The 15,195-nt window shown below is 39.8% G+C and overlaps 1 non-coding gene across 1 annotated transcript; it reads right to left on the bottom strand.

Moving 5' to 3' along the window:
- Window positions 1–13,716: 13,716 nt before the first annotated feature.
- LOC128897450 (small nucleolar RNA SNORD123) lies at window positions 13,717–13,785 on the bottom strand. Its single transcript, XR_008462396.1, has one exon. It is a non-coding gene; the product is annotated as a small nucleolar RNA SNORD123 (small nucleolar RNA).
- Window positions 13,786–15,195: the final 1,410 nt, after the last annotated feature.

The raw sequence follows: 15,195 nt of genomic DNA, 5'->3' as shown, positions 1-15,195 counted from the left end.
ATCTTCACTAAAAGGTTTAATGATGTGAGAAAAAGTAGGTGGGGAAGAAGGGGAGTGTTGGGATGCTTCTGGGTATGCTTTGGGATCTCCTTTTTTCACTGTGTTTGTGGTTCTCTGTAAAACATTCACTGCTTTTCCATTTAAACTTTCCACCACTTCTACAATCTGTTTGTCCGAGTCTCATTTTTTTCTGCCCTGGTGGGAGGCAAGGAAGGATCGCCCTTTCAACCCACCACAAAGCTCTTTCTCCATGGAGCTGCTTTCTACCAGGATGACCCCTAGTCTGTACTGATGCCTAGTGTTATTCCTGCCCAGATAAAAGACTGTACACTTCTCCTTATTGATCTTCATGAGGTTCACCTTCACCCAGCTCTCCAGCCTGTCCAGATTTCACTGGATGGCTGCACAGCCTTTCGGTGTCAAACACCCTGCCAGTTTTGTATCATCAGTGAACTTGCTGAAGGTACACTCACCCACATCATTGATAAAGATAGTGAACAGAACTGGACCCAGTACTGATTCCCGGGGAACGCCACAGGCTTCCAAGTGGACTCTGCACTGCTGATCACAACTCTCTGAACTCTGTAGTTGAGCCAGTTACCAATCCATCTCACAGTCCAATCATCTAACCCTCTTTTCTCGAATTTGCAGACAAGGATGTTATGGGAGACAGTCTCAAAAACATTGCTGAAGTCAAGATAGATGATGTTCACTGTTCTCCCTTCATCTATCCATTTGGTCATGACTTCATAGAAGGCTATCAGATTAGTCAAGCAAGATTTATCCTTAGTGAAACCATGCAAGCCTAACTCTTAGATCTGTTTAGTGCAAGCATGTAAACTTTGTCATTTGGCACAAGTATTTGCCCAGATTTAAACCAAAACAAAATAAAGCCTCCAAATCAAAAGAAACTCCAGCAATTTGCTGGAGTCAATAACAGAAGAAATATTGGATCAGTGACTGAGCTGTCAGTGCTGAACTCAGTGATGCAGAAAAAGTGTCTCAGCTTTAAACCTCCCGCTGTCTGAAGAGATGCTATCAACTTTGCAGGAAGGCCTTTTTTGACCTTCGTTTTTATAACTCAGAATCTGTGGTTCTTCTGTAAGTGTTCCTTTGTATGGAAACCATTGTAGCTACACATCATGAGCCCCTATATACCGTGGGAAAGTCTTCAAACAGTAACATTGCTTGGCCCACATGTATGATCAGTAATGTAAATTCTTTCAGCCCTTCACCTACTGAGCATATAAAAGAAAGAGTGATAGCAGTCACCTAACTCCCTCAAACTGTCTCTGAATGTCTGCTAATCTGTAGCTCATTCTGTAATCTATCTTTCTTGAGCCAGTAGGCATTCATTCCCTGTGAAATCTTCCAATTTTCATTCTCCCTTTTTTTTTTTTAAATTCCTTAAAAAATATTTTTCAACATATTTTGTATCACAGTAATTTTAAATGTTGGATTCAAAACACGAGACTCATTCTTCTCTCAAAGAGGCAGAGCTTCCATCTGCATTCTTTAAAAAAAACACCCTTCCACCAAACATTTAGTTGCTCCACCTGTTAATCATCCTCTTCCAGTAGAAGGAAATCCAGACACTCAGAACAGAATGAGATGGCTCTCTGAAAGCAAAAAGTGAGAACTTGAAGCTTCTCTATCTCTTGATTTCTATAATCTGTCTCTTCCTCTCAGTAAAGACAGTTTGCAAGCCAGGTAATAGCAAGGGCCTGGCCTGGTTCTTAGTGCTGAACTTCCTGCACTGAGATAAAGTATAAAGGGCTGATAAAACAAGTAAAACTACCACCACCAATACCACTAAAAAAACCACACACCAAAGTCACTAACTCCCCTTCCCCAAACAAACAAAAACCCCAAACCACACACCCCACACATCCCCCCAAAAAAGACCTCTTTGCCTATATTTCCCAACTGAGGACAGAGATTAAAATACCAGTTTGGTAGGAACACCAATGAAGCTTGCTTCCCAGCCAATTCAGCTTTTAAGGGTACAATAATCCTTATATTTAGTATAATTTCTTTATCTCCTTATACAGCAATGACAACACTGAAACAGGGTCTGGTGGTACAAATTATGTCCTCCTCAGTATGACTCAGAGGAAATTTATGGTTGAATTTATTGAGATGCAGAATCAAATCTATTTCTTACTTTATCTGCAGGCAACTACCAGTTAAAATGGCCTAATACTCCTGTGGCCTCAGTTTCAAGAACTCTTAGATAAATTTTTAGAGAAACAGATTACAGTCACCCAATAAACAAAGACTTCTTGACAGATCTTGAATCACCAGGAGTTACCCTGCAGCTTCTCCCAAGAGCCTTTCGTCTTTATCATCATGACATCTGTACACCCCGTTTGCTATTACACAGCTCCAAATTGATCACAGAGCTTTGCTAGAGGTTCTGTCTATAGTCGGTACTACCTTGAAGACTGAAAAATCAATGATCAGAGAAAAAGGGCCATCAATTATCAATCTGTTTAGGTTGTGAAAACAAGTTAGTGATGTTTATTAGAGAAGACATCTTGAAGTCCTTTAAAAATGACACCAGCTACTATCATTCCAGATGCTAAGAAAACGAAACAGCTTTCTCTAATGACAGCTGTTCCCAGGGATAAAGAACTCTAAAAGCCAGATTAAAATAAGTAAATGTTCCTCTATTTCAGTCCAACTGTACCTCACAAACTAACGTCATTATGTAAATACTGCTTCCTGACAGAACAAAGCCTTTGTGAACAGATTTTGGTGTCAAGCTAAACAATAAAAGGCTATATTTTCTGAAAGGATATCTAATTTCCATGAATAACACTGAAAGTTTCATCCTTACAATTACTTATTTTTTCCATATAATTTTCTATAATAATTATAATGATGAAGAGTTGTCTTAGTTTAGAGCAGACAGAAATTGTATTTGACCCCTCCCAAAAGGAGGAAAATAAAAGCACTCCACACAGAATTGGAAATTTAAATGGATATACTAGGTACACAAATGTGAAACACGTAATTCACGTTTCAGCTTGCAACCAGGTCATTAAGCCTTCCGACAATCCAGGCTTCAATGCCCTCCCAGGCCTCCCACCCTTCCTCCCTGCCCTCCCAAGCTAGGCTGAATAGGTCTGCAGCAAAACTAGCTTTGCCAAGACCGAGACAGGCAGCAAACCTCCCCCACACTGCAAGAGATAAGGGATCTGTGCCCAGAAGGGAGAGAGAGGCAGAAAGGCAGCCAGAAAAAGGGCAGAATGATCTCTGCACTCAGCTTATATAGCAGATACAGGGTTTATGGGATAAAATAACATAGATTACATAAAACATAAAATTACAATTTCCTGCATCTATCTAGTCCATTGAAGGACTGTCAGCTCTCTGGTTCTGAGGTGAGGTTGCTCAAAGCCTCATCAGGTCTGGCCTTGAATAATTCTGGGGATGGGACATCCGCAACTTCTCTGAGTGGTCTATTCCAGTGCCTTCACCTCATGGTGAAAGACTTCTTCCTTGTATCTTATCTAAATGTACTTTCCTTCAGTTTAAAGCCACTGCCTTTTGCCTTATCACTGAATGTCCTTGCAAACTTCCTCCAGCTTCCTTGGAGCCCCCTTTCAGCTACTGGGAGATTGCTATAAGGTCTCCCCAGAGCTTTTTCTTCTCTGAGCTGAACAACTCTTAACTCTAGCAGCCTAACAGCCCTCATAGCAGAGGTGCTCTAGCTGCCTGATCATTTTTGTGGCTGCCTCTGGACTCACTCCAACAGGTCCATGTCCTGCTTCTGTTGGAAGCCAGAATTTTTACCAGAGAGGAAAAGAGGGTGAGAATCACTTCTCTGGACCTACTGACCACATTTCTTTGGATGCATCTCAGGATATGGTTGGATTTCTGGGCTTGAAACACACGTTGTCAGATCATGAGTGAACATGATCCTGATTTCAAAGGTCTTTTCCAACCTGGTTAATTCTATTATTTCTGGATGAAGGATGGGCATTCCCTTGTCACAATATCCCTTTCTCAGTGGTTCTTTCTGTAGAGAACTGTGACTAAGATTTCCAAGCCAGTTTGAACTAATTTTCCCCCTCTGCATTTACCACCATGAAACACAACCACAATGGAGAAGATGCAGTCTTTTTCTGTCTGCTCTTTATGAAATTTGTCTTTTGATTCATAAGAAGTGATTCTCACTTTCCAACCTGCCCCTCTTCCTGAAGGCTTCCTGTTCAGAGTTGATTGATAAGTGAATGCATTTTCCAGATATGCTTTATTGCTTTTTCCCCCTGCTCCTTTCCTTCCTTATTTCTGAAAAGAAGCAGTGAGGGGGAAGAAATGGTCTGCAAGCGAGGCACAAATGCAGAGATTTATTGAATGATGAGAGCAGACTCAAAGGGCCTCCAAGTAAAAATAGTGTAATTAGTATAATATCATCTGACTAAACAGCTCCTGCTCTACCACCACTATTTTTGCACCCATCCCAGAGCTAGGGGCAAGACCCTCACCAGTCAAGATTTCACACAGAGGAGCTCAGCTCCAGTAAGGAGGCCCAGCCAGCACCCGTGGATGATAGTAGAGTAGTTATCAATTCTGGTCCTAACAGCCGGGGGGCCACCAGGCCCCCCGGCCTTTGTTGTCACCACCACCATCACCCAGTGTGCACCATGGGCACTCACCAGTGATGAGAGGAGGATCCTCAGCCCAGATGGGCTCAGCTTGGGGCTTCTGTCTTTCCTGGGAGGGATTAAAAAGGGGAGTGGGTGGGGAGGGCAAAGTGGCTACACCTGGGGTGGGAGGAGACTCCAGTAGAGCCCAGGTGCTCTGGGTTTGAGGGGAAAAAGGGGGAAAATGGGGCTGATGAGGGACTTTTAGGGTGTCAGGTAATGATAGGACTAGGGGGAATGGGGGGGGAAAGAAAGTAGTGGGTAGATTCAGATTGGATGTTAGGAAGTTCTTCCCCATGAGGGTGGTGAGACACTGGAACGGTTTGCGCAGGGAGATGGTGTAAGCCTCATCCCTGGAGGTTTTTCAGGCCAGGCTGGATGTGGTTCTGTGCAACCTGATGTAGTGTAAGGTGTCCCTGCCCGTGGCAGGGGGGTTGGATCTGGATGATCCTTGAGGTCCCCTCCAACCCTAACAATTCTATGATTCTATGATTCTAAAACAATTTTGCAGTTTAGGCTGGATGTTAGGAAGAAATTCTTCACAGAAAGAGAGACTGGCCATTGGAATGGGCTGCCCAGGGAGGTGGTGGAGTCACCATCCCTGGAAGTGTTTACAGTAAGACTGGATGAGGCACTTACTGCCATGGTTTAGTTGATTAGTGTTGGGTGATAGATTGGACTTGATGATCTTGAAGGTCTTTCCAACCTGGTTAATTCTGTGATTGATTGTGTGATACAATAATAAGGGAAACTAGGTAGGAAGATGTTCAAAACAAAAGAAAGTAAACCTTTTCAAAACATACCTCAGCTGTGGCATTCCTCACCTAGGATGCTGTGGATATATGAAATCAGTGATGACATAAATTATGGAAACACAGGCCTGTGGAGGACTGCACATGCACTAAGATCCAGTATCAGTGGACATCTGTAAAACCATAAGCCTCTGATGGCCACATGAATGTTTGCTTTGCTAAACTCTCTCTTATATGGGTGACCATCAGAGACAGGATACTTAGGACAGATGGAGCAATGCCCTAATTCCAGCTCTTTCACTAAAGAATCTGAGTGCTTTGAGTAGAGGGACAATCAGAATATTGTTTGGGGAAGGATGGGTGGATTTCAGGCATATCAAACTTTTTATTCTTTTGTTGACACAATTACAGGTGACATTTTTTTGCCTTTTGCCTTTTCCTTGCCCTTCACTTTTTTTTGTACCTTACTGGTTTTCCTTATATGGTTGGTTTTAATTACTGCTTCTCTTTATTTTCTTTTTCCCTTGTAACAAGCCATCCTCCAGCCCTAAACACAAAATAAAAGTAAGCACCCACATATGTGAATATACCTTGTGAAGCATTTCCAGCTTTCCTTCTTTGCTCCTGGCTTTGTACTGTGGAGCTGAACTAAGCTTAGCTCAGAGTCTGCAATCTTCCAGCTATCAGACAGGATCAGAAGAAGCCTTAAGGGGAGATTTGGGGGGGGTTATGACTCTTATTTAATGTTGTATTCTGTTATTACTATTTGCAGAAGATCTTTGCAGTTGTTCACCCAGTGTTCAGAGATCAATGTAAAAAGTGGTTCTAGAGCAACGGCACTGTCCAAGCTCCTGGTCCAGCATCAGTGCCTGACTGCTTGATGGGATCCTGGGGGAGTTATCCTTATTTACACCGGACCTGCTAGGTTTCCATTGCACTTTCAGAATTACGCTAGCAATAACAGATATTTGGAGGGATAAAAGTATTTCTGTTTTGATCCAGACACTAGTGCAAGACTCCTGGGGTTTTCCAAGATGGAGCTTTTCAAGTAAGGTCACCTTGAATTTAACTAACAGACAAGTGGGGCATTTATGGATTTTTGGAAATGGTGTACTCCTTCCTTTTAAGTGGGTGGAATTTAAGTTGGTCTATAGAAAATTCCATTGAAAATCTGAATGTAATTCTTGTTATGCCTTCATCATTTGTAGAAAGTGTTCTAAGTGACATATACATACATAGCACAACAGTTTACCCCCTTCTCTAATCTGAAATAATCAAAAAGACTTTGGTAAAAGGGAAAATTTTTAAAATGAGACACAAGATGTTAATTTTGCCTGCACTCCTCTGCCTTGCATTGGAATAGAAATTCAATGTAAAGTTAAAACATTTCCTTTTATCTCCTGATGACCCACACTAGTTGCAGACCACAAGCCATCAGTCTTTCTTCACTTACCCTTCCTTCCTTGAGGCTATTGTTACTGATTTTATCACAAGCAGAATCTGGTATCATCAAACCCAGTTATACATGTGCTGAGTGATTACTGTGACACAATAAATTACATTTTCCCCAGGCTTTAGTCAAATGCATTTTCGTTTATAATCGTACCAGAAAAATACAACCAGTAGGACTTGTTCATTCCTTCAGCACTTTATCTTCATTTACAGAGAATGGATTTGTAAGAAACAGGAGAAAATGTACCAGGAAAAGACATATGCTTGTCAGGTAATTAATTTCTGAGAAACTAGATGTAACCTTAGGGATATTTTAATTAGATATATATAGACACTCCATTCCTAGGTCTGGGCAGCATTATAGAATTCACAGATCTCTCTATGGACACCTATGGATTTCTATATGGACACCTATGGATTTTCCACATCAGATTTGAAGTGTTCATCTGGAACATCCTCCCCATGAAGTCACGGTGTGTAACTTTCTATCAAACAGAAGGACTGTTTATATATATATATATAAAACCAATTATATATATAATTTATACCTATAACAGCAACACCCATAGATAGAACCAAACCAGAGGCATGCTGTACCAGCTGAATAACTGCAAAGACAGATATAAACTCTTCTGTGGTTTTCTAAGGTATGGTATTTATGGATGGCAACGCAGCATCAGCAGTGACCAGTATTGTTGTACTCTTAAGGAGATCAAAACACTGTACTCTTGATGTTGTAAACATCAGATGTATACTAGTTATCTCTGGTTTTGGATGAGTGATCTGAATTTGAGAACTGAAAGGAAAGCTGTCATTTAAAATGAGAAGAAAATTCCAAGGTTTTTCCCATGATTTAAACTACAAATCCAAAGAATATTTTGCCACTATATGTCTTTCCTTGATGATTTCTTCAGCTGTAGTTGGTGCAGTGAATATGCATTTGAATTTCTGTTTTGTGCATTTCTTTAGAAAGAGTTCCAAGCAGAATGTAGTTGATTCAGTTTTAAAGGGTTAATTTTCATGCTGTATCACTTTTAAGAGTTACAATGTACTGCCTGAAAGAGGTCACTAAATACAGCAGGAACTTTGAGGTTTGTTTACTTACAGTATCTATTAGTTTTTTTCTAATTGCAAATCCCATTGGTGTGCAAGAAAATGTTGGCACTCAATTTCCTCAAATGGCTTTTGCCTGTAACAGCCTAGAAATGATATACCAATTCTTGCTTCCAGTAAAAAATCTTTGCCAAGGGTTTGCTATTAACCAAAACAGCCATATGTCTACAGCTGCTCTTACTGCATGTATTAAGGAAGAAAGATCCTGTTGTGTCAGATGTGGGAGGATCTTCCTGACACCCTGATGTAAAGAATGTCCAGAGATTCCTGATGGCAGGTCCAAGCCTGCTGACCCTGGGAATGCCAACCATTAAACATTGAGCAGAAGTGATTAGAAGCTCTGTTAATCTTGCATTTCCTCAGTTGTTGCAACACAAAGTTGCATAAACAGCAGTATTCTATCTGTACACATTGCTTTTAATCACAGCAGCAGAACGAAAGCATTTATGACCATAAAGAGCTTCTTCAGTTCATACTTTTGTCTCAGATATGCCTCTTCAGTTATCTCTCTGGGAACTGATTTAAAAGGGGGAAAAAGAGAAAAATTAATAATGTGGATAGTTTGGAAAATGAATAGTTAGCAAATTTTGACCAAACCTGAATTCCTGCGCTGAAAAACCCTCAAAAAGGTAACAAAATCAACCATTTGATGTATCTTTTGGAGCTGCTTTTTACTTAGTTCTTCCAAATGAGATGACAAACTGAGATCACTTCTTTTCAAAAAGAAAGTACCTAAATATGGCTATCCTATACAAATATCTTAGCCTTGCTGCCCCTCCTTTTACAATAGTGCTTCACAATCAGAAGAAGGAAAATCAAGTAATTTAAATAAACATTTAAAGGCCAAAGAGGATTATAAAATGTATTTATTTGCTGGTGTTTTATTACATTTTGGGTGTACATGCACATATTTTCTTCATTGCTGTAATTTGAGAAAACTCATATATCTAATTATAAAAACTAACGTCCAATAAAGAAGCTGCTTTATGAAAATGCAATGTCAGGATTGAAAAAACCTTTTTGTTTGTTTGTTTTGTTCTGGCTGCCTAAAATAATGATTATGCTATCAGTCAATCTCTAACAGTTTATGAAATCACTGAACCATCCTATTTGAACCACAAAGCATATTTTTTTGCCCCTGCCAGTCTTTTAGAGTCAGTATGCATAGTAACTGGTGGTCAGTAGCAGTCATCTGGGCAATCAACCAACACCCAGTATGGAGTTCCAGCCTTTCCATCATACTTGACAACTGCCCAGGTGACCAGCCAGGCTTGGGGCTTATATTGGTAACAGGAGGCTGGAAGAAACGGGAAAAGCAGCAAGAATGTCAAGGATGAAGGGCCATAGTTCACACCTTTCCTAGCATATAGAAAACAGGATGACCTGAGGGTTTCACCTTTCAGATGTAAGACACAGGCTAGGGAAAGCAAGCTTCAGTAGATTTATTCACAGAGCTGCTTGTTCCCATGTGCAACAGGTATGGCATTACGTTTGCTCTCATCTTGAGGAGAAATCACTGTGTAAAAGTCTCCCAGCACTTGATACTAATGAGCATGTGTCAGGGTGTTGGGTTTTTCTGCTAGGTTATTTATTTTGCTACATCCAGAAGCTGCCAATCATCTACAATGTTGAATAACTGCCTGCTTTTCACCCATGTGTACACATTTTGGAACAAGCATGTCTCTTCCTTTGTGCTAGTTATCCAATAATTGTTCAAAGTGAATGGCTTTGGGAAGATTTTTCTTCAGAAAAGTTATTTACTTTAGAATTAGTTCCTATCTTGTTGCTATTGCTGTGCCTTTGTGGCATAAATATATAAATATATAGCCTAGTTTGGTGAAAAGTCAAATTTTGGCAGGTATGGAGGATTTAGGCAATGATTTTTTTTTCTCCCTTTTTTTTTTTTTTTCTCTAGATAATTCTATTTTTTCCCCACATGTTGACTGAATTCTGTATTGTCCTGGCTTTAGCCAATTGAATCTGCTGATGAGTATTCAATACTATGATGCCATCTTGCCTGCTGTAAAATCAAAGTGCTGGATGGAACAAAGCATCATGGGATTTGTAATTTGGATGAAAGGCTTCCCATCTCTGGTTGCTGCTTCCAGTTTCTGTTTTGGGGGTGTTGCTCCTTTTCCACTGGACTGGCTGCAGGCTTTTCTGGGGGAGGAGTGGGGAATCATTTCATGGCTGGCTTGTTTCTGCTGCTGCTTCTGCTTTCCTGTGAAATAGCCAAGGTTATTTTACATTGTATTATTGTACATTGTATTATTTCCATTGAACTCTCCTTATGTCAAAGCACAGAGATTTTTGTGTATTTTAATTGCTCTTGATTATGAGAGTGAATGCTGTTTAGAGCAGACTGTGTTAAAACAGGACAATTATTAACACTCCTTTTGATAGGAGGAAAAGTATACTGGAATAAACAGATAGCATTAGCCATGTTGCTCCTATGTATGCTTTCCTTTACTTATTCTTGTCTTTTAAATTAGAATGTGTGTCCACAGCTGCCACATTCAATTGAAATCTGACTTTTAAATGCAAATTATTTAAGTTTCATCATGTTACAATTGCTTTAAAAAATTTAGCCTTTAAAGTCTTTGTGAACATATAACTGATAAAAGAACCAACAATGACCAGCCTTCTTAATTTATATAAGATTGTCAGTGCACACACCAAGCAAGCACGCATCTTCTGCTCTTAATTGAGAATGTTCATTAGAGACAAGAAGTACTTCAGGTGTGTGTACATTACAGTTCTGGTAATATTTTGGCACCTTCTGGTAGCATTTAAAGCATAATTGTGCACTTACAAGGTTAACATTGGTTACATTTCCTTCCTCTAACATAGCCTCTTTAATGAACCCCCAAGTCTTACTATGTAGTAAAAACCTTTAGAAATCTAAGTGGACCTGGGACTAATTGGAAAAAAAAAGGGAAAAAAAAAAAAAAGATAGAAAAAGAAAGAAAGAAAAAAATGGATCTTGCTCTTTGACAGCATATCTGGATACCATCCCTCCTCATAGGTGCTCTGCAACAATGCTTATTTTATGAAACTTTAGGTTTTGCAAACAAAATCCTGGCTTCTTAGAGCTGACCTCAGGCTACTTGTTCCCCTTTTCAGCAAAATCTCATACATTTTTACATGTGTCCAGCCAAATAATTATCACATATGATTTTTAATAGAGCAGTTTTTATTAAATAAAATACAAAGAAAAACAATAAGCACCATTTTGAATACACTATAGTTTTAAATAATTTCAGTAATTACAACTGTTTCAGGCTGTGGAAAGCAGCACAAGGGATACAAATTTAATAACTGAACTTACAGCAAGCATCTCACATTAGCAGAATGTTAAGGGCAGCAAGTCAAACACACAAATGTTAGGCGAAACTAGAAGTATGATCACCAAGTGCATAATAATTCCATCTTCCTGTAAGGCTACTGCTTCCTACTTTTGGTCATAAAGGAACATCACCTTCCTTATACACACTGAACTGACAAACTAACAATGCAAGCTGATCTATGCATATTTGAATGAAACCCAAATTTGTAGCAGAAAATGGTTGCACACTTCTAAATGGACTGCCTGCAACAAACAGATGCACTGTACTTTGCCGGCAGAGTTCACAGCTGTTTGGGAAATGGTGGGATCAGTTTGGTTTCAGAATCACTTTGGGACAAAGCACTGTAGGAAGTCTAAAGATCTAACTGCATAGAGTTCAGTTCAGCTCAACACAGATTTTGCATAGACTATTTAGTGCTACTTGTAGGGATTTTGGAAAACATAAAAATTTACATTTGTGTGGCATACGGAAGGGATTTGGGGCACTGATCAGATACAAATGGGAATCAACAATGTGATGAGACCAATAGCCATTGTCCCTAAACCAAGAGTCCACAGCATCTGCTTTTGTAGATGACACTTAGTGGGGGAACTCCCTTGTATGTTTAACACTTACATGTTTGACCTTGAATAAAGGCAAGCAGAACAGGCTAAATCCACAAGATGCACAAAAGTTATGCAGGGCTGTAAGCTCTGCTTCAAATCTTAAGATGAGATAGCCATCTCCTTACACTCCCCTTGCTATAGTCTGACATGAGTTACATTAGTGATGGGACAGAAGACCAAGCTGTCAGAGGGTGTTTCACTATCTAAGTAAAATCAGCAAAGTAAAAGAATTCAGAAGGTATTTTTTGGCTTTAGGTTTTTGTTGTTTCTCTGTGATAAACATTCGGTAGTTTGAATTTAATTTGCTTTTATATTTGCCTCATACTACTTTAATAGACATTTTTAAGTCATTAGGCAATTTCATTTTTAATAATTCTGGACCAAAAAGACTGGTTGTAAGTAACACCATCTAGTTTTTGCCTAACAAGCAACTGAATACTTGGACTTGGAAGTCTCATTGTTGCTACTACATCATCTGATCTAGCAGGGAATATCAGGCTGGAAAATCAATCTCTTATAATATGCCATGCATCTCATTACACTCCTGACTGTCTTCATTCCTGTGTAAGCTCTCTTGAAGTACTTCTAGCTTACTGTATTCATTGTGAGTTTTAGGGGATGGGCATAAGGTGAGTGAGACCTTGGCCACAAAAGTATGTTGTGTTTGAATAAAGGGGTAAACAAACTCATCAAAGACAGTCTGTGAAACTCTACAGGAAAACCCTTTTCTGATTAGTCATTTTTTATTTCTGTCAATTTAATTTACATGCATTTTTTACTGGATTTAAGACATGGTCAAAATGAAATAAAACTGTTTGCAGAGGAATTGCTCTAACTTAGCTAAAAGACTTAAAAGTGACTTAAGGGCTGGCTTACTTGGAGAGTATGCTGTGAAATTCTTGTGTGTGGACAATTCCACCACCATTTCCCACTTGGTATGCCTTGCTGCCTGGCACTTGCTGCCTGATTAGTGCGCTTTCATGGGGTAAATGTGATTTAGGGCTCCTAATGCTAGATTAGTGTCACAGAAATGTTGCCCAAGTATGAGGGCTAAAGATCTGGTTAAGATTTTGTCTAAAAATTGTAATATTCTCATTTTGTGAGGGCAGGAGTTATGCCAAGTATTGTCATTACCCATATGGCCCCAGAAATCCCCAGTACAAAAGCCTGAAGTTCCAATAAGCTCTGTATCCTGTGCTTTAAACCATTTGGCAGTGATAAGGTCAGAGTGTTTATTCAATTTCCACATGTGCTGCTGGTTGATGTAGTAATACAGGAATCCACTATTAATAAGTATGGACCTGCAGACAGACAGAAGCAAGTAATAGATTGCTAATTCATACCCTAGCTTACTTGAAGGAGGTGTCTTGGGGCTAACAACCAAAAAAAAATTAAAACTTTAAGATTAGTCTGTAGAAGAAAGTTGTGTAAGGCATCAGAATATATTATCATCCAAAACTGAAGAAACAAATTAATATTTTACTATATCTTAATCTAAATATCCCTGAATTCAAGTATAATAGGACTTATATCTTAGGTTTGTTACTTTTCATAATTTCAGTCTAAATTCTGACTTATTTAAGAGACCAGGGTTATTAATATTTCCTGCTGTTTCTACTCATTTTTTTCAACTGGATTTCTCCAAGGCATTCTCTGCTCTCACTTCTACTTTCCTCTTCATTTTCAAAGTATCTGTTCTGGGAAGTGGCTGAAAGATAGAAAAACACATATAAAAATTGTTTGACTGCACACATTCATTGTAAAATACAGTGTTTTTTCCTGGAGGAGATATGAAGGTGAATCAGGAAATGGATGGCTTTCTCAGATCACATGAATCAGGACCCCAGAATTCATCATTTTCACCAAATACCTGACTATTTTCATGGAGTTGAAATTAGACAACCCTTATTTAAGGCTCATACAACAACTTCCTTAAGTATGTTATCTATCAGAGACTTTAATGAAAACAAAGAGGCAATGACTAGAAATCAGCTTGCACATTTATTTATGTTATAGAGTTGTGTCGAAAATAATCACCTTAAGCATTCACAAAATTAAGCCACTTTTATAAAGAGCCTAAATCATACAAATATGGTGAGAAATACTAGTTTATTCTCTTTTTTTTGAATACAAACAGTAAATATAAACCATGAGATAAACACCTATCTTTAAAAAGCCAAGTAATTTAGACTTTCACTATTCCTAATTCAAAGCTATTACAGGTACCAGTCAGTGTGACCTTTAAATACAGCACTTCATGTGAGATAATAATTTGACAGAAAAGAGAGTTTATAAGTCTGGTGTTTATTTCTCTGTGATTCAAAGCAAGTATTACAATGATGTCTCTTGCCAAGACAATTAAAATTTTGCTCAGTCTGAATTTGTTTTGTGTCTGCTACTGGGGCACAGGCTACTGGGCCAGTCTTGCGTGTCCTCCTTTCTAAAAGCATACTTTGCTACTGGAACCATCTGAGGATGACATTTAAATGTGACAGACTCATGATCATAGAATCATAGAATCAATAAGGTTGGAAAAGACCTCAAAGATCAAGTCCAACCTGTCACCCAAGACCTCATGACCACTAAACCATGGCACCAAGTGCCACGTCCATTCCCCTCTTGAACACCTTCAGGGACGGTGACTCCACCACCTCCCTGGGCAGCATGTTCCAATGGCTAACAACTCTCTCTGTGAAGAACTTTCTCTTCACCTCCAGCCTAAACTTCCCCTGGTGCAGCTTGAGACTGTGTCCTCTTGTTCTGGCGCTGGTTGCCTGGGAGAAGAGACCAACCCCCTCCTGGCTACAACCACCCTTCAGGTAGTTGACCTCAGCAATAAGGTCTCCCCTGAGCTCCCTCTTCTCCAGGCTAAACAATCCCAGCTCCCTCAGCCTCTCCTCATAGGGCTTGTGCTCGAGGCCTCTCCCCAGCCTCGTTGCCCTTCTCTGGACACGTTCAAGAGTCTCAGTGTCCTTAAATTGAGGGGCCCAGGACTGCACATAGTACTCAAGGTGTGGTCTAACCAGTGCCGAGTACAGGGGCACAATGACTTCCCTGTTGCTGCTATTCTTGATGCATGCCAGGATGCCATTGGCCTTCTTGGCCACCTGGGCGCACTGCTGGCTCACGTTCAGCCAGCTGTCAATCAGTACCCCCAGGTCCCTTTCTGTTTGGCAGCTCTCCAGCCACTCTGACCCCAGCCTCTAGCTCTGCGTGGGGTTGTTGTGACCAAAGTGTAGCACCCTGCACTTGGACTTGTAATGACAAGTTAGCC

Source organism: Dryobates pubescens, chromosome 9 (assembly GCF_014839835.1).
Source record: "Dryobates pubescens isolate bDryPub1 chromosome 9, bDryPub1.pri, whole genome shotgun sequence".
NCBI lineage: Eukaryota > Metazoa > Chordata > Aves > Piciformes > Picidae > Dryobates > Dryobates pubescens.
This window is presented reverse-complemented; position numbering and strand designations above follow the sequence as displayed.